Below are 20,819 nucleotides of genomic sequence, written 5' to 3'. Positions count from 1 at the left end.
CATGCTGTTCTGGGCTTGTGAGAGAGGATCATGAACTGGAGCCACTCCTGATGGAACTAGCCAATTCCTCATTCTGAGAAGGATTTTTCCCTTCCTCCTTTGAACATGCAGTAATCTGACTGACACTGAAGAAACGCACCCTGGATACTTCAGTCTGATCTATTTTCCAGCATCATACCTCCCAGTTCTGAGCAAGTTCACAGAGAAACTAGGAAAACATCAACTTCAAGCTCATCTAACTGAAACTAACATTTTAGACCCAGCAGAGTTTGGATTCAAGACAGAACATGGAACTGAAACTGTTTTAGTGGCACTGATGTATGATCTCCTATCAGCTGATAGAGAATAGAAATCTGTTCTCATCCTCCTGGACCTCTGCAACATCTGACACGGTGACCATGAGATACTGCTGTCTTGCCTGAGAGAGACTGCAGGGTCCAGGGTAATACAGGGAAATGGTTTGAGTCCTTCCTGGAGGGATGCACCCAAAAAGTAATGATGGGGAAACAGCACCTCCACCATTAGACTCCTCACCTGAGGATTTGCACAAGGATCAATTCTCTCTCCATTCCTTTTCAATATCTACATACAACCAGTAGGTGAACTGATCAGCCAGCATGGATTCAAGCCCCTGAAATATGCAGGTGGTACACAGCTCTATTTATCCTTCACCACATATGACCACACCATTACCACCAAAATGTCCCAGTCTTTGGACAAGATCAGCTCATGGATGAACAGCTGGCTGAAACTGAATCCAAGCAAAACAGAGGTGGTTCTGGTAGGCAGGGGGAAGTATTTTGAGGAGTTTGCAGCCATGGTAACTTTGGGCTACACCAGTGTGATATACCTGGGCATGAAACTTTCAGCACTTAGGACATTCTAACTAGTATAAAACACCGCAGCACATCTCCTCAGAAACACAGGCTACTGTAAGCACAGCACTCCTGTCCTCCATTTGCTGTTCTAGCTTCCTATACAATTTCCAATGAAGTTCAGGGTTTCGGTCCTTATCCTCAAAGTGCTCCATGGCTTGGGCCCACAATGTTTAAGATCATTTAAAATTTTGGGACAGAGACTAACTAAAATCACCACTTTACAATAAAGGTATTTTCTTGACTGAATTGAGTGTGTATGTGTTTGTGGAGAAGAAATGACTAAAATCTTTGTGCATTAGTAACAACATTCATGATTTTATTTGTCTAGTTTATTAATAAACTAGTAGTTTTTCTCTGGTTTTCAGTATTTGCATTCTCATAACTTGCTGTTGCTGCTTCTATTTTAAGGGAGAAGTAGATTTTAATCATAGACTCATAAAAGTGTAGGAGTGCAAGGGACCTCAGAAAGTCAGCTAGTCCATCCCCCTGCACTCAAGGTAAGACTAAGTAATAACTAGACCATTCCTGAGAGGTTTATATAACCTGTTCTTAAGCCTCCAGTGATGGGGATTCCACAACGTCCCTCAGCAATTTGTTCCAGATCTTAACTACACTGATAGGACATTTTTCTGAATGTCCAATCTAAACTTCCTTTGCTGCAATTTAAGCCCATTGCTTCTTGTTCTATCCTCAGAGGTTAAGAAAAATAATTTTTCAGCCTTCTCCTTGCAACAACCTTTTATATGTTTGAAAACTTATGTTCCCCTGCAGTCTTCTCTTCTCCAGACTAAATAAATTTATTTTTTCCAATCTTTCCTCTTTTCCATCATGTTTTCTATATCCTTAACCATTTTTGTTGCTCTTCTCTGGACTCTTTCAAATTTGTCCACATCTGTCTTGAAATTTGGTGCCCAGAACTGAACACAAGGCCTCAGCTGAGGCCTTATCAGCGTACAGTGGAGTACAAGATTACTTTTCATTTCTTGCTTATAACACTCCTGCTAATACATCCCAGAATGATGTTTGCTTTTTTTGTAACACTATTACATTGTTGAATTGTATTTAGCTTGTGATCTACTATGACCCCTAAATCCCTTTCTGCAGTACTGCTTCCTAGGCAGTCATTTCCCATTTTGTATGTTTGCAACTGATTGTTCCTTCCTAAGTGGAGTACTTTGCATTTGTCCTTATTGAATTATTGTCGTCACCCCACCACTCCCATTGAGTAATGGGCCTACCCTGTCTTTTGTCTTCCACTTTATTCTAATGTATCTGTAGAATGTTTTCGTGTTACACTTTGTCTCTGGATAACTTAATCTTATTTTGTGCTTTGGCCTTTCTAATTTTGTCCCTACATACTGGTGTTGTTTCTATTCATCCTTTGTAATTTGACCAAGTTTCTACTTTTTTTTATTTTACTCTTTTTTTGAGTTTCAGATCGTTGAAGATCTCCTGGTTGAGCCAGGATGGCCTCGTGTTATACTTCCTATCTTTCTTACACAGTGGGATAGTTTGCTCTTTTGCCCTTAATAAGGTCTCTTTGAAGAATTGCCATCTCTCTTGAATTGTTTTTCTCCTTAGACTTACTTTACATGGGATCTTACCAACTAGCTCCCCGAGCTTGCTGAAGTCTGCCTTCTTGAAATGCATTATGCTAACTCATTGGCTTTTCCATTAAAGATCTTCCCCAGAAATGGTGTGCGTGTTATTTTGGGTTGTAGCTCAGCATATGGAACTTTTGTGCAACTGTTGTGGTTTCTTTGTAAACAGGGTCTTCGGTCAGTTTGAGTGTTTTTATTAAAAAAATAGGCTTTATTTGATTTTTCAGCAGTGGCTTCCAACAGCTGCTGTATACAGAGGATTCTGGAATTAAATGCTTCATTTTCCCACTGATTCCATTTTCCTTTTGATGATTATTATGAAGCTTATTTTTTAGAAACAAGTTTGCTTTTGTAACATATGCAGACTACATGTGTATTAGCTTTTTAACTGCAGTTTGTCCTAATAAGAGGCCAATCCTGTGAGATGCAGAGCACTCATCTCCCATTGACTTCAGCACTCCACTGGGAGTTAAGGGTGATCATCCCTTTTCAGAGCTTGGTCTTTCCATCTATAAAGCTAGTTAAGTCTAGCTGTTTTTCTTTAAAACTTTAAGAGAACTTTGATAAAATATTTGAATAATACAGCTAGTATGTTAGATCCCTTTCTGATGGAATTGCCCTAATTATTCTCATATCTTGAATTCCATACAGGGTTCAATACACTCTAATGCCTGGATCTAATATAAAATTGCCATTGTGGCTGTAATAATTATGTGATTTGTTAATTAGTTCAGTTACAAGTTAAATAATGTAAGAAAATTTTCACTGTTTAAGAATCTTCTCAACACTCTGCAATATTAAAAGTTACCCAATCAAAGAAAAATAATGATAATAATTAATTGCCTGATTCTGAAAAGGGAAGAGGAAGTCAATGAGAGGATGAACAAGGAACACAAAACTAGGCCCTAACTGGTAGTTCGATAACTAATAATAAACTTTCATTAGAACTTGAAATATCATTGAGTAATGCATGCATGTCACTTTGAGACATATCGATAATGTAGCATTAAATCTGCTTCTAAAAACGAACCCCTCCTCATTGGTTAGCTTCCACCTTTTGAGATGAAGGCTCTCAAAGACAATAGGAGGAAGTACAAATGACAATATTCTACTGTGCTTTCTTGCTCCATCATGATAATGGAATTATTAATCATCTTAATGTTGCTGAAAAAATGACTGCGGATTTAGATATTTATCTACAATTTCCAGTGTTACCATAATGAAAAAGGACAGTTTTTACTTCCCTTTTGTTTCCAAAAAAGTAAAGTTGCCTACAGCTAGTTTCAATACATTGTCTATCATAACAGCTCAAAAGACACTTCCCTAGCATATATTTTTGTACTCTATATATTACAATTATAAAAATAAAACTGCTGGAACAGCTCATATCTGTTTAGTGAAGCAAAGAATTGGCAATGTGAAGTTAAAACACCAGCACTGAGCATACAGGTCATTCCTAGTATGTAATGCGTTTTGAATAAAAGCTTGTCTTTGAAAACCAAGTTTATTTTGACAGTTCAATCTTAGCTGTTCTACATTAAAATAATATACAGTATAGTGTACCCCTGTGGGTGCCCATAAAGCATAAATCTTTGAATAGAGACAAATATTGTAGACAATAACTTTCTCAATGGTCCCTTGTCCACAATTATATGCAAAAATAAATTTCCAGGTTAACAGATACTGATTTCAAAAACCCTTATTACGATTTTATTGTCTTTCATTAAAACAGGAAGAGCAGAAGATAGATTTAATACTCAATATTTAATTGTATTTAGGAAAAAATACTGTAGATATTAAACAATCTGTAGAACTTGCCATCTAGGAAAAAGTGATACTGTGGCTTGAATTTTTCAAAAGGAAACAAAGACATGACCTTTTTTTAAAAAAAACAAACAAACAGGGTTGTAAAAAAAATTGCTGCATTGATTACAAAGGCTGTAATGAGGAAAACTGTTCTATGGACTTGTGGGGTTCAAAAATTTTACAGGCCATATGAAATACTCTTCCTAAGCACCATGACAACCTCTGGAAATGTCCAAAGATTTGAAGAGACTTTTATCATCCTCTCTCTCATTATAATTCTGATTCACCAGAGCAGAAAAACTAACCTTACATGTCCACACAACCTATTCTGAATTTTCAAAGTTGTGGCTCTCAGCTGTAGCAATGATGGCTTATTTTATAATAAAAGGCACAAACTCTACACCGACTGCTTTTTCAGAACTGCTGTCCATGCTAAGCAAAATTGATGCACATAACTTGGGCACGAATGCAGTCATGCTAGTGGACATCTGTTAGTGTGGCATTCTGCCCACTCACAAGGTGTTGTGTCAATTTCAATGGGGGCACAGATGCCAGCCCATGATGGATTTAGAAGACAGCAAATGCAGAAAATACGGTACATTGAAAACAGCAAAAAGTACTCTGTCCTTGGGGAATCCTGCAGCAAGGGTTTGCAAGGTCTGCATGACACTGTAGCAAACTCTGTTACAATGCATATGTCATCTGGCCTGAGCGAATGAAAATGCTGAAGGACCTACAGCAAATTTCAGAAATGTTGTGGTTTCTACCATGCCATCTCGCCTATTAGAAAACATATTTTGCAAACAATGCCAAATAAAGGCCAAATATTCGATTACATATGATCACATCTGTTGATGCTTAGAAGTAATATCCAATCAATGAATAGCTTTATCCTACATCGTGTCACAAAATAATCAAGTTTCATAAAAGAGAATGAAGAAATATCCTTTCCTAGAGACACCTGTAAACATGAGAGGTGGAGAATGTGTTCTTGAATACCCATGTATTACCTGGCATACAGAAACAGGCTTGAGCTGGCTGTCCTCCTACAAAGGGGCTGTTCTCCATGAAACACTGCAAAGGAAATTACGACTGGATCCACGAAGGGACTTAAGTGTTGCAACACTGAGCGTTGCAATGCCTAACTTCTGGGTGACTAGAAAATCACAGGAACACTGAGCAACAAAGCCTTAGTTAGGTGCCTATTCTCCCTATACAATGAATGGGGAGAGATAAGTGCTTAAGAATGTGATCCACAACAGCCAGCACATTAGGTAATGAGCCACCTAAATTAGCCAATGAGATGTTCCAACAAGAAGGGAGTGTGCTAAGCCCTGCTACTCTCAGGGAGATAGATGCCAAAGTCCAGATTGTGGGGAGGTGCATCTCTCTGCTTGCCATCCACAAATTGGAAACCATTCTCCTGGAGTCAGGCAGCTAAGGTGCCTGTATGCTTAGAGTAAGGCAGCAGTAAACAACCTTTCGGAGGCAGTAATGTAGATGTGGGGGGATTTTTTATGGAGGAAATTTGGGTGCTGAGTGAGTTTAGGTGCCTACAGAGTTAAGTGGCAGCTGAGCAGGAGTTTGGTGGGTTGCAGGGGATCCTAAAACTAGGACTTAGGTAATAAGGGTCTTTGTGGATCTGGGCAATACTGATTAGCTGGACTCTTGTAAGGATCCTCACACCAATAATCATTCTTCCTCCTAGCGACAATAAAGGCCAAAAAGACTGTCCAGCATCAGAGGGGACAAAAAGTGCATAAAAAGGATGTGAGTGGTATCCTTACAGCTATCCAGCAAAGCGGATGCCACATTAGTTTTCTCTTAGACTGTAGAAAGCAAATACAAAGGTCTGTTAGCTCCCTTTTTTGAAAAAGGTAGTGAAAAGGTTTTGCAAAAAAACAGTTCAGGTAAGTGAGTTACATGGTCTCTCTAAAGCTATATTACTTTAAAGGTACACACATTTCATATGTATAATATTAGGGAGTTAATTAGCAAAAATACACTCTGTACTTTTCTATGTCTTCCTCCTGCCATTGCACAGTATGCATTTTCATTTAAGTTTTAACTGAAAAATGAGTTGTTCAACAGCCATAAAGAAAGATTTTATTTTATTTTATTTTATCAAAGAGACACATTATTGGGGGGTCTAATTGGGGTCATTAGGAAATGGAGCCAACAGCAAATAAGATATAATTTTCTTTATGCATTCACTGTATCTGTTAATTAACACAGTAGTTCTCAAACTTTTTGATTCTGCAAACCACTTGATAAGAAAATTCCTCTGGTAGATCATTTTCTCGTCTAACACAGTCCCTAACTTTGATTTTCAAAATGTTGAATTGTGAGACCTATGAAGAAGGGCCTTACATGTCATTGACAATTGACAGGCCCCTGCATGGGAATAAGAGTTAACCAGCCATCTGAAATTCAGCTTAAAGGATATAGATACGCCACAGTAATAGCAGTCTGTCCATTTCCGCTATATTGAGCTACTTTAGAGACTTTAGTGACTTAAATACATTTTTACTATTTTTTTTTTACTTCAGTAGAATCCACAGGTTACTCAGAAAAGTTTGTCAATATACTTCTGTCTTCCTGAAAAATCCACAAATGCAGTCTACAGGGTATAATGAATACAATTCAGATTCTAGTGTTATGGTTGAAACAGTAAAGCAAGACCAATTTCAAACTTATCCTTGAGTTCCTCCAGGATGGTCTTTCAATGGGACTGGAAGCCTGTCCCTTCCAGAAAAATATCTTGACTAGTGCAATATGCTGCAAACGGGGCAGCTGCCCCAGGTCTGGCAGTGGCCAGAGCTCCAGGTGGTGCAGGCCAGGCAGCACGAATGGACTGGCTGGGGAAGGCTGATCCCCCCCAGCCCTGTCCCTTTCACCCAAGGCCCCGCCCCTTCTGGGGTCCCACTGTGGGCCCCCATACCATAAGAATTTTATATTACCCCTGTCAAGAGCCCATCTTTTGGTTCCTCTTTTTTGAAAATATTGGCCTAACTCTGTAAAAACAGTATGAGCTTGAAAAAGAATATGTGGAATGACAAGAGTAATTGTAAGAACACTGTAAGGGATGGTAATCACAAGGTACCATAACAGTGTCTGTTCATTTTAAATAGTAAGCAGGTTATGAAATAGAAGATGAACATCGATGCATGAATATACTTAACAAATAATGAATAAAGGTATTGTATGAGTAATCCCAAACAAAGCATGTCATGTGAAACTGAATGCCCACAGAGGCTTGCAAAATTGCACCAAGTACATATGTGAAATGAATCAAGCACATTAATCAAAGGCTAACTAAGTATAATAAGTACTGATACAGAGGTTAGACTTGTGCAGTGTTGCCCTGCTGGTGTTGACCTGTGAGGAGTAGAGATGACTCAAAATTACTTTACAGAAAGAAAGAAAGAAAGAAAGATGTATTAAAAGGAACTCAGTTGTTCAAAGGAAATTATTCCATGCTGCATATACAAGTTTTGCAAAGACTGCAGAGCTGTGTATGGCAAAAGAAGAGTCCCCATGAAAATGGCCAGCAGGTGTTTTTATCTACTGCTTAAACCATTTAAACGGGTTGGGATGTCCCAAGGCATTCAAACATGATTCTGGGTGGGAGGGAGGGGGACACAAAAATGGTATGCAGTTACAAATAAAAAACCACAGAGGAGTCATCCTGCTTTCTCATTGGCCTGCGAAAATTGTTATAAATGAAGCTACTGGACGACCTAATCTCTTTGCAGGAAGTGTAATTAATCATAGAATCATAGGATTGGAAGGGACCTTGAGAGGTCATCTAGTCCAGTCCCCTGCACTTATGGCAGGACTAAGTATTATCTAGAGCATTCCTGAGAAGTGTTTGTCTAACCTGCTCTTAAAAAATCTCCGGTGATGGAGATTCCACAATCTCCTTAGGCAATTTATTCTAGTGCTTAACCACCCTGACAGTTAGGAAATATTTTCTAATGTCCAACCTAAACCACCCTTGCTGCAATTTAAGCTCATTGCTTCTTGTTCTAGCATCAGAGAAGAAAAACGATTTTTCTCCCTTCTCCTTGTAACAACCTTTTACATACCTGAAAACTGTTATCATCTCCCCTCTCACTCTTCTCTTTTACAGACTAAACAAACCCAATTTTTTCAATCTTCCCTCATAGGTCACATTTTCTAGACCCTTAATCATTTTTGTCACATTTCTCTGGACTCTCTCCAATTTGTCCACAGCCTTCCTGAAATGCTGCACTCAGAACTGGACAAAATGCTCCAGTTGAGGCCTAATCAGTGCAGAGTAGAGTGGAAGTATTACTTCTTTTGTCTTGCTTACAACACTCCTGCTAATACACCCCAGAATTATGTTTGCTTTTTTTGCAACAGCATTACACTGTTGACTCATATTTAGCTTGTGGTCCACTATGACCCCCAGATCCCTTTCCACAGTACTCCTTTCTAGGCAATCATTTCCCATTTTGTATGTGCGCAACTGATTGTTACTTCTTAAGTGGAGTAATTTGCATTTGTCCTGATTGGATTTCATCCTATTTACTTCAGACCATTTCTCCAGTTTGTCCAGATCATTTTGAGCACTTGCAACTCCTCCCAGCTTGGTGTTATCCACAAACTTTTAAGTGTACTCTCTATGCCATTATCCAAATAATTGATATTATCTTCAATAAAAGATATTGAACAAAACCAGACCCAGAATTGACCCTTGCGGGACCCCACTCATTATGTCCTTCCAGCATGACTGTGAACCACTGATAACTACACTCTGGGAATGGCTTTCCAAACAGATTTACACTCACCTTATAGTAGCTCCATGTAGGTTGCATTTCCGTAGTTTGTTTATGAGAAGGTCATAAGAGAGAGCATCAAAAGCATTTCTAAAATCAAGATATACCACGTCTACCGCTTCCCTCCATCCACAAGGCTTGTACCAATTGATTCACATTAGCTTTTTGAAAAGGGAACCAGCCAATGGACTATGTATCAAAACTCAATATGAGAAACCTGAATCTTTAATAAATCACTTCTCACAAGTCAAAAGCACAGGATGGGAGATTCAGAACTGGAGTCTTTGGCTGACCACCAAAAACATATCACATATAAGCACAGTGCAAACTAACTTTCTTTTTAAGGCAGGAATACAGTGGAACAAGACTATAGCTTGAGCTTATCTACCTTGAAATGAACTGAAGTTTCTAACTACATAAAGGGAATTTCCAGCGAAATTAGAAGCAGCTTTGAATAATCATGAACAGAGATGGGGCTAATGTGTGATGTGTGTGCATGTATGAAAAAAAAAGGATTAGCTATAAGTTAGCATTGTCCGGGAAGGTAATTTTGAACTGAATTCTCATTTCAACAGTTGAATAATTGTTCAAATGTATGAATTTCTAACCTGAGAATTGCTTTTGATTGAACTGCCACTGACAGTGCAAGAACATGCAATTGGGATAAAAACTTGATTGGAAAATTGATGAGGACCTGAATTAAGGAGCCATAATTTCACATTATCATCAATATAAATTGTAATGTGACATGACATAAATGCAATTCTGGGCTGCATACAAGGAAGCATCCCGTCATTAGTCTATACATTTCTCCTCTCTTGCTCTCCTGTGACCATAGTTGGATTATTACATTCAGTTCTGGGCTCCTTGTTACCAGAAACAGATACAACAAAGGAAGTTCAAGGAAAAGTAATAAAAAAATTAAAATAATTATATATGTATAGATATACAGGTATAATAGATAGATATGAACAAAGGAGAAGAATCAGAAGAAGGTATTATTAGAAGTGATTGAATGAAATTAAGAGAAGGTAAATATCGTTTAGATATCAGAAAAAACTTCTTCCTAGCAGTATCTGTTAGTCTCCTCCTAAGGAAAATTATGGAAACCTCAGCAGTTGCTACTTTAAAAAGTAGACTACAAAACAATAGTAAATGTATGATGATGATGATCTCCATCACCATATTCCATGATCCATTCAACTGTACAAAAGAAGAGAATGAAGCTTTCCATAACGTTGTCACTCTCAGTCCATTTGTGGAAACTAGGATCTTATCCTTTAAAAAAAGGCTTTACAAGAGGGCTTCACACTCATGGCTGTTACTAAGTAAATTGCTTCAAAATTCAATGTGGTGAACTATTACTATTTATATTAATGTAGGAGCTAGGTACCCAAGTCCTGAATTAAGACCCCCCCTTTGTGTTAGGCACTGTACACACACAGAACAGAAAGACATATGTTAGAATCTGACAATTAAAACGTGTGGTTGAGCATACGGTACTATTCAGAGTTTTCAAGATGCAGGCACTTTTTTGCCTGGGGGAAAAAAAGCAACTTCTTTTGTCTTTTATAAATCTAAACAAAAATATTCCGTGTGTGACTTGCACTTTCCCCCAGCTCAAATTCAGAACTGATTCAAATTAAGACCTTACATTAACACTAACAGCTGAATTCCCAACTACAAATTTTCTTGTTCAGTTGTGCTTTTCACACTAAAGCAACCAATACAAAAGCCTTGAGGGTGGAAAGATAATCCAACTACACCACAGGTTAAAAACACCAAGTAAAAGATCCACGTGGTAGCAGAGGGGCCTAGAGGCTTAATCCACAGCAGGAGTAAAACATCAGGGAGCTCGTACAAACATCTTGGCATAGCTATTTTTTCACTCTGATAACAAATATTGTACTTTTGATTAAATTCCATGACCCTGAAACCATACCTCATACATACAAAAGACTGTGAAACCTCATAGGTCTTGCTATATGACATAGCCAACTCTTGGAGAACCCCTCAACTGGCCTAGTTCTGTATTGCACACAGTGGGTTGCTGCCACAAAGGCTACCATTGTTAAGGAGAATATAGATAGAAAACTAGAATCTTAATATCCTGCTGCCATTGAGGTGGTTTGCCACTGACTTCACTGAGAGTAAGATCAGCCAAAGATTTGTAGCCCCTCTGGTTTTGCTGCTTATAGTATGTGCATTGCAAACTCCTTCAACCTGTCAACAAAAAAATAAAAGGGCTGTGTTAATGAAAAGCTATTTCATCTTTTATGCTCCAGCAAAATACCAGCTCTTACTCCTCTGTGAAATTGATGAGAAACTTCTCTCAGATGAAGGGATGGGAATATGAATATCTGTAGTTCTTTATATAAATTCAGGGCCGCCCGGGGGGGCAAGTGGGGCAATTAGCCCCATGCCCTGGGCTCTGCAGGGGTCCCCAAAAGAATGGCTGAGGCTCTTGCCCCAGCCCGACCCGACCCCGTCTCCGCCCCTCTCCCAGAGCCTCAGCGCATCCAGGGCTGTCCCTGAACAGCTGCAGCCTGACTCTGGCGGGGCCTGAGCTCCACCCCGCTCAGAACCGTGTGGTAAGGGGGCGGGGCTGTGAGCTCTGGGCTGAGTGGAGGAAGCGCACAGCCCCGCCCTCTTTATCCTGGGGCTCTGAGAGGGGTGCACTGCTGTTCAGGGATGGCAGTGGATGCAACGGGCTGAGGCTCCGGGTGAGGGGGAGCCGTGGGTAAAAAGCTGGGGCCGGGGAGGGTTGCTAAGGGGCAGGAAGTCTCGGGGACTGTCAGGGCACAGGGAGGGGGCAGAGGTTGGGGGGGCGGTCAGGGGACAGGGAACGGGGGGGTTGGATTGTGGGTGTGCTGGGGGTCTGTCAGGACTCAGCAGGGGGGTGGATAGGGGTTGGGGCAGTCAGGGGACAAGGGGAGGACAGAGGTTTTGGGGGCAGTCAGGGGACAGGGAACAGGGGATTTGGATTGTAGGTGTTCTGGGGGTCTGTCACAACTCAGCGGGGGGGTGGATAGGGGTTGGGGCAGTTGGGACAGGGAGGAGGGGTGGGGTCCTGGGGTGGTGGTGGTGTCTCTGGGGGATGGTAAGGGGACAAGGAGCAGGATGGGTTGGGGATTCTGAGGGGGGCAGCAGGGGGGCAGGAAGTGGGTGGGGGTCGAATAGGGGACAGGGACAGGCTGTTTGGGAGGCACAGCCTTCCCTACCCTGAAGCTCATTCAGCAGTTTGAGGCTTGCGGAAGAACCAAGCTGTTAGCTTTTCCATTAGGGCTACCATCCCTTTCACTTCTCAAATGCCAAATTATAGTCTATATTTAATTTCAGTGCCACAGGGAGATTCATATCAGGGGAGGGTAGCTTCATTTAAAATTAGCCACTGGGGGAGGATCACATGAGAAGAGCAATATCCTTCCTCCTTCCTTCCTCCTTCCCAACCCTACGATATTCCTCCTTCCAATATCCACCACCTTCCTCCTTCCCAACCCTATGAAGGGAGACCCCCCCCCTCCCCTACGTTCCCTGAGGCTCCAGAGGGGTTAATTCAGTGGTTCTCAAACTTTTGTCCTGGTGACCCCTTTCACATAGCAAACCTCTGAGTGCGACCCCCCCTTATACATTGAAAACACTGTATATATTTAACAGTATTATAAATGCTGGAGGCAAAGAGGGGTTTGAGGTGGAGGCTGACAGCTCGCAACCCCCAGTAATAACCTCATGACGCCCTGAGGGGTCCTGACCCCCAGTTTGAGAACCCTTAGGTTAATTTAATTTTAGTACCCTGTGTCCATTCACATGCATGTGCTATTTTGAGCATTTCAGTTTTCACAACATAGGCTCATCCCAGAGTCTGGACCAAGCTCAAATGCTCGGTTTGTGGAGTTTGTACATAAGCTATACTAAAGACAAACCCACAGTAACCATCTCCAGTTTGTGGAGGACCCCATGCAGCCAGTCTCTGGGAAACAGATAAATGCATGGAGGTTAAATTCATTAATGGCTATTAGCCAGGATGGGTAAGGAATGGTGTCCCTAGCCTTGTTTGTCAGAGAGTGGAGATGGATGGCAGGAGAGAGATCACTTGACCATTACCTGTTAGGTTCACTCCCTCTGGGGCACTTGGCATTGGCCATTGATGGTAGACAGGATACAGGGCTGGATGGACCTTTGGTTTGACCCAGTATGGCGGTTCTTATGTTCTAACCTAAATGAACCCAAAGTTATGGAGACGGATATGAGTCAAGGAAGCCAGCAGAGTATCAGAAACCTGGAAGAATCTGTGATTGGATGGGCTCAGGCGTTTGGTCACAAGCTGAGGTGGTTCAAAAGTTTTGGATTTTTTTTAAGCAGAATGTTTTTATTGTTTCTTTAAACAATCAATCAAACACAGCAAGCAGCAAATATTTGGCCACACACTTCTGAAACCCCAAACCATATTCAGGTTTTGGCAGACTATTTCAGCTTTTCAATTAAAAAAACCACAACAAATTTTGAAGGAAAACAGACATTGGCTGTGATTTTTTTCTGCTTTTTAAAACCCCCTAGTTTTTGATCCAGAAAAAGTTTTGATGGAAAATATTTGTCCAACTCTTTTAATGAGCTTTAGTGCCTTTTAGCACTAGCTGATGCTGAGAACCAGTGATACCTTGTAAAGAAGTTTTCTCAAAACTAGGTTTGTGCTGAGATGCGGAAGGTTTATTTTTCCCAGGGCTGCCCGTGAGGGGGAGCAAGTGGAGCAATTTGCCCTGATCCCCACAGAGGCTCCCACGAAAATATAGTATTGCAATTTTTTTTATGGAAGGGGCTCCTGAAATTGCTTTGCCCCAGGCCCTCTGAATCCTCTAGGCGTCCCTGTATAAATTGATGCAAATTAGTGCACAGATGAAAGAGAAAATCTTTTCCTTTGTACAAATAGGCATGAATTCCAAAATTAAGTACCCTAAGAAGGAAAACTATGCATGGCTTTTAAGCCTATTGCATACCTTTGTGCTGAATAATATTTTTTGAAGTTATATATCAGATGGAGGAGCATTTTCACCTATTGCATTCATTACTAATTTGTTAAAAGTAACATTAAAAGCTTTGTTTAAGTTGCCAATGGATGGGAAACTCTCTTTTTCAAGTCTGAATCTCTAATACACCCTTACAACTCACTGTTTCTGGTAAACTCTGCATGAAGACAAAAGAGAATGCAATTCTTATGCAAGCAAATATCAAATTAAAATTTTAAAGGTTTTTGCTCATCTATAATCTAGTACATATATCAGGACAAAACAAGGTCTATACCTCAGTCTAAATGTAGAATCAGGTATGCCAGTGTAATGCAAGTAGCAGAGAAAGGAGTCTTAAGTGGCCAGAACACACAGACCTCATTGAACATATGGACTTTAAGAGTCATGTGATTGAAAAAGTGTTCATGATGTTAATTGTGCCTGTGAAACCTGTATTTGTGTGCACTGATTGCATGATATCACAGATATAAATGGGTTTAAGTAATGGGTGTTTTCATGTCTGTTATTGGTGACATAAAAGAATTTTCATAAGCCTTCTTGATCCTCCGCCAACTTCAAGCACACAGCAGCTGACTTCCCGGTGATCTGCCACCATCTATACATCACCTTGCTGATCATCCCCTACCACAATGACCCACTGTCCTTCCTTTCATAACAACTTTTTGGGGTTATTTCCATCTCTATGCCTGACGTGACCAGTCTGATCACATCACAGTTTGCACCTGTTGATTTCTGATAGCAGAATCTGCTTCTGTCCAGTAATATTTTTAACAGAAATATTTGTCTTTTCCATCAAGATATGGTAGAATCTTCACGAACACCACATCTCAAAGACTTTATTTTTCTCTTTGTCAGCAGCATTAACACCGCATGATTCACATCCATAAGTTGCCATGGAAAAAAAAGGTTTTTCACCAGTCAAAGCATGTTACATTTTCAGATGCCTTAGTTTTTGCAAACTTTCATAAGAGAAGCAATGGCTGAGTGAGCCATTCCTAGTTATCTGCTTTCTTTGGAAAAGCTTCCTTGGTTGGATATGTATGATCCCAGATAACTGAATTCACAAGTTGCCTCTATAACTTGACCATTAATCATGATGTTTGCTTGCATCCTGTCATTGTTAATCGTGTTAACATGCATGCATTTCATTTTCAGCACATTCAGCAATAATCCAGATTCCTCACTAACTGTTTTTACAGAGTAAGATTTGTTCTATTGTATTGGTGGTTGTGGAAAAGAGTCATGCTGTCAACATATCTGAGGGCAGATAAGAGGTGTCCAACAATGGATATCCCAGCTCCTTCCACATTGTCAAAACCTACCAGGGCTTGTCTCATAATAAATTCTGCTTACATGTTGAAAAGTCTTAGGAAGAGAATGCACCTTAGTCTCACACCATGCCCAGTGGAAAACCGCATGCTGTTTCTTGTTAATATTCATATTGTGGTCTGTTAATTATGCTAGAGACTTGTGATTTGTTCAATGAGATGCTTTGGAATCCCCATGTCTGTCAGTATCCTTCAAAGTGGTCATGTTGAATGATATCAGCACTTTCCAGTTGTCAATGAAACACATGATCAATGTATGATTGTACTCCCTGAATTTTTTAATGAAGTGATGAATTTTCTTGATTTGATCACATGTGCCTCAACTCTTTTCAGAACCAGCTTATTGTGGTGGTAGTTATGCTTCTGTCATTCACTTCATGCAATCCTGGATTATGGAGAGCAGAACTTTGCTCACATGAGATATCAGGGAGATAGTATGATTGTTACTATATTGTGTTATGTTCCTTTATTTGAAAAGGTCAGAAACCTTACTTTTGTCCAGTCCTTTGGCCAATTTCTAATCCTCCATACTAATTTTCCACAAGACTAATACTGTGGTCTCCAATCTCTTAACAATTCTGCTGGCATGTTATCTAACCTCGGTGCTTTCCCAGGCTTCATTTCCCTAATAGCACTCACCACTTTTTCTCTCATGATAGATGGCTCTGGCTCTGTAGTCTATTTTCCAGCTTCCAGTATTTTGAGTGGCTCTGCTGAGGCATGCAGATTGGCTTTTGATATAACCACCTTTAGTGAGAACTCTGCCATTGTGATTTTTTACTCTGTTCAAAAATTACAGGAGAAATTTTTTGGTAAGTCTGATCACAGTGAATATACAATGTTTATTACTACTTTTTGTGATTCTCAAGTTCCATTCACTTTACCTTTATGTATTTGCTCTTGTCTAGTCTGCCTTTGGATCTGTCTGCTCAGTTCCCTGTGCTCACTCCTACATTCTTCGGTCTCCAAGCCATTTTGTCTTTCACTGTCATTTATCCACCAGATCAAACAAATACCCATTTGTATGTACAGTTATCTCCTTCCTATGTGTAAATGCAATCTTTGCACAGAAACAACATTTCTTTATGCAGCCTAATTGATCCAATGTGTTGGGGAAAGAGTAATAGGAGGACACAGCAATAAGCCAATAATAATAAGCCATAACAAAAGCTAGTCAACAGCTGGTGGACTAGAGAGGGATCAAAACATTGGACTTGCAAGAAGAGTAAGAGAAGTGAAAGCATGAGACATAGCATAAGAAGCAGAGAGAGAGGTTGTGGGATGAAATTGTAGCCTTATTAATGGATCGGTGTATTGATTATTAATTGATCTCTTAGACTGCATTGATTAAATATTCAGTCCCCTGAGGGCTACAGCATCAGGCATATTATTATTGTTAAGAGGCCCTAGGAGAACATAAGAAACAATTCCAGTTTATTACAAGTTTCTTTAATAAATTCACTAAGCAGATAGACGATCCCATAAATACTAAAAATGCAACAGCAGATAGAGAGATAAAGCTAAACACTTTGCAGTATGACCATCATCACCCATATCTCCTTCTGGGGGATCCTGGAGTGTCAGTCATTATTCTCCTCGTCATCATCACCCATGGTTGTCAGCCTGACATCTCCCCATGTGTTTCATCTCCCCTCCTGCCCCCCCAACTCCCCCAGCAGCACAGTCCAGCAATGCCTTTTATCCTGAGTTATGCTTATGCTTACTTGTCATAAACAGATAGCTAAGGGTTAATGTATCTTTCACCTGGAAAAGGTTAACAAACAACACCTGACCGGAGGACCAATCAGGAAACAAGACTTTTTCAAATCTGGGTGGAGGGAAGTTTGGGTGTGAGTCCTTTGTTCTTGGGCTGTTCTCTCTCTGGGCTCTGAGAAGGACCACACGAATCTCTGAGCTCTCTAATCTTCTGTTCCAATTTGTAAGACAATATAGGCTTTTACATTGTTTTTCTGTATTTGCAAATGTGTAGTCTGCTGGAAATAGTTTAAATTGTATTTTTTCTGTATAAGGCTGTTTATCCATTTTCTATAAGCTAAAAGACCCTGTACTATTTACCATCTAAACTGCAGAGATAAACCTTTTACTTTTTTCTTTCTTTTTTTATTAAAAGCTTTGCTTTAAGACCTGTTTGATTTTTTTCTCCTAGTTAAGGCTCAAAGGACTTGAGTCTGTGTACTCACCAGGGAATTGGTGGGAGAAAGGAAAGGGAGGAGGGAAGAAAAGCCTGCTCTCGGCGTTTATCTGTGTATCTCTCTCCGGGGAAGAAGGGAGGGGAAGTGGTGATTCAAGGATTTGAATTACGGAGATCTCCTAGGGTACCCAGGGCGGGAAAGATCTGGGAGGAGGTAAAGAGGGGGAAGGGAATGGTTTATTTCCCTGTGTTGTGAGACTCAAGGAATCTGGGTCTTGGGGGTCCCCAGGGAAGGGTTTGGGGACACCAGAGTCTATCAGGTGCTCTTCTTAAGTCCTGATTGGTGGCAGCCTATCAGATCTAAGCTGGTAATTAAGCTTAGGGAAATTCATGCTAGTACCCATATTTTGGACGCTAAGGTCCAGATTTGGGAATTATACTATGACACTACTAAGTCTCACACATATGCAGAAGAGTGTCAACCCCTTCTTCCTAATTTGCACATCCACACTCCATAAACTTTGAGGTGCTCCACTTTTCACAGATGCTAATGAGACTAGGAGGATAACCTATGTAAACAAGTCTTTGTGGTAGCCTGTGGTTACTGCAGAATTTCTTGTGATGTTACAGTCAGATGTCTTGCAGTCTAGATGGATACACTGTAACAATTTCTGGAATATCACCCATTGGCACATTCTTTATAATAATCTTCTAACTTTACTGGTACAGGTTATTCCGGTGCACCTACTTACGTCAACTCTCTTTAGGCCTAAAGCCTAGTATGGCTAGCTGAAATCTTACAGGCCTCAACCTGTAGGCCTTGCATTACAAACTTACTTTGCTTACATAGCTACTACACACTCATCCCTAACAAATGTGTGCCAGCCTTATACTGCCATGATCCCGTTTTACCTCAACATAGCCATCACACAATTATATTCAACCACAATAAATCCTCTATTAAATGAAATAATTTGCTCCAGAACTTAAAACGAGAAGTGGAGAGGTTTCCAAAGAATTGGAGCCCAAAGGGAGGGGGGATAGCACAATATTCAGAAACTGAAAAGAAGAGGAATGAATTATGGTAAGAAGACTTTGAGAAGATGAACGACCTGTAAGTAGAGAGTCATAAAATCTATACATACTGAGGCAATGAAGGAAATGAGTGATCCACAGTGTCAAAAGCAGCTAAGTCATGTGGGACAAGAATAGAAGTGAGACTTTTGGATTTAGCCACAAGCAAGTCATTAATAACCCCAGTGAGGGCTGTCTCAGTAGAATCACCAAACTAAAAATGGATTGGAAAAGTCAAAAATAGAATGCTGAGTAAAGTAAGGGAGAATAGGCAGCCTGCTCAAAGATTTCTATTCAGGAATGGGAGGAGAGAAATGGAGTGATGATTACAACAGAGAGCTAGATCAATGGGTGAATGGAGGTTAAGAATAAGGGAGAACAGAGAAGTTTTGAAGGAAGGTTGGAGACAGATAAGGGAGGTGTAGTCTGGGGCACACTATAACAACAGATGACAGGAAGGACAAAGGAAGAGATGTAAGCAGGCAAATAGCTGAAAGAACAAGTGGTATGACATGCCAGGATAATAAGAAGGGAGACCTCATCAGAATGTACTATAAAGAAAAGAAGAGGAGAAAGGAAACATGAAGACAATGACGGAGAAAAACACAGGAATGAAAAAAGTTCGGCTAAGTTTTCTGCAAATAGCAAATTTGGTCACAGTAAATTGGGCAAAAACCTGAGAAGTCAGATATTAATAAAGACAAAGAAGGAGAGTGATGAATGGGCTGTAGGAGGGAACTGAATATGAAAAGTGTATGTGACAAGTAGATATCATTAGTGCTGTTCAGGTATCCGTGTGCATCCCATACTGAAAATGTGAAAACATGTCTTCTATATTTATCAAATCTAGGAGGAAAATCACCTCTGTCTGTGTTCTCGCCTCAAACAAGTTTGGAATTGCAATTTCTGCCTGATAGTTCACTCCAGGAAGCAAGGAATTCACACACACAAATTCAATGGCACTGACTTGTGGTTTATCCATAAGCTATATGTGTGCGATATCCAGTAGAGGTCAAGGACATCTGTAAAGGGCCCTGACAATTCTTACCTTGCTCCCTTAATTCCCATGGCAGCACATTCTGTACTGATTCCTTACTGCCACGTGCAACTGCACTAGCTCTTGCTCTCCCAAAATCCTCACTCAGAGGAGGTTTCCTTTAGTTGCATGGAAACTGGGGGGACAGGGTCATCATAGTATTATTTATTGATGTAACCGATGGCCTGATTGTGCCTGGGGTTACACTGGATTCTGCCAGTATAACTCATGGCACTTTCCCAATGGCAGAATATCCATGCAGACAGGGGTTAAGGCAATATAACCCTTGCTCTAGTGGGAGCACACAGCTGCTCAGAACAACCCACAAAACTGGTGATGTTGGCTGGGGAAGGCCACCTCAGGAACGGTTTGAGTCATACAGATTAAGGCTGGAAGGGACCTCCTGGATCATCTAGTTTGACCTCCTTTATATCACAGGCCGGCACCCAGTACCCACACACTAAACCCAATAGCCAAAACATTACAGACCACATTATGTGCTACAGACAGAAAATAAAAGGGACCGAGGTGCATGGTAGAGAAATGTTTCACTCAGTGAATAACTTACTGAAGGCAGCAATAAGATAAACACTAAAACTATACAATAAAAACAATAAAACAACAAACAATAAACAGTAAACAATAAAACTAGAAATCCAGTCTTCCTAAAGAGGTGTTCAGTGTATGCTCTGCATTGTTACCTGCACTGCATATTCCTAAAAATTTTAAAACTTGTTTTAGATTTTCCTATGAAATCAAATGGCTAAGATGATATACCTAAACACAGTATCAATACAGAAATTTATAACAAACCCATACATTGAATTGTAAAAAAAAAAAAGAAGGAAGGAAGGAGAGGTCTGAAAATTGAGGTCTAATGCTAAATTATATTGCCATACAGCAATTTTGTATTTCTAAGCAACATACTGGACTTAGAATATTTTACATTAATTTCATACTATCTGAAATCAGAGACCATACATTCTAACAAGTATCCATTCTCTCAACTGATTTAAAAGAAACTCTCTTGAGGTTTACTAATTCATTTTGTTACTGAACCATATTCCCCAGCATATGTATTACAATACTTCTTGCTAAATTGCAATTTCAGAAATTAT

Source organism: Gopherus evgoodei, chromosome 1, assembly GCF_007399415.2.
Source record: "Gopherus evgoodei ecotype Sinaloan lineage chromosome 1, rGopEvg1_v1.p, whole genome shotgun sequence".
Classification (NCBI taxonomy): Eukaryota; Metazoa; Chordata; order Testudines; family Testudinidae; genus Gopherus; species Gopherus evgoodei.
This window is presented reverse-complemented; position numbering follows the sequence as displayed.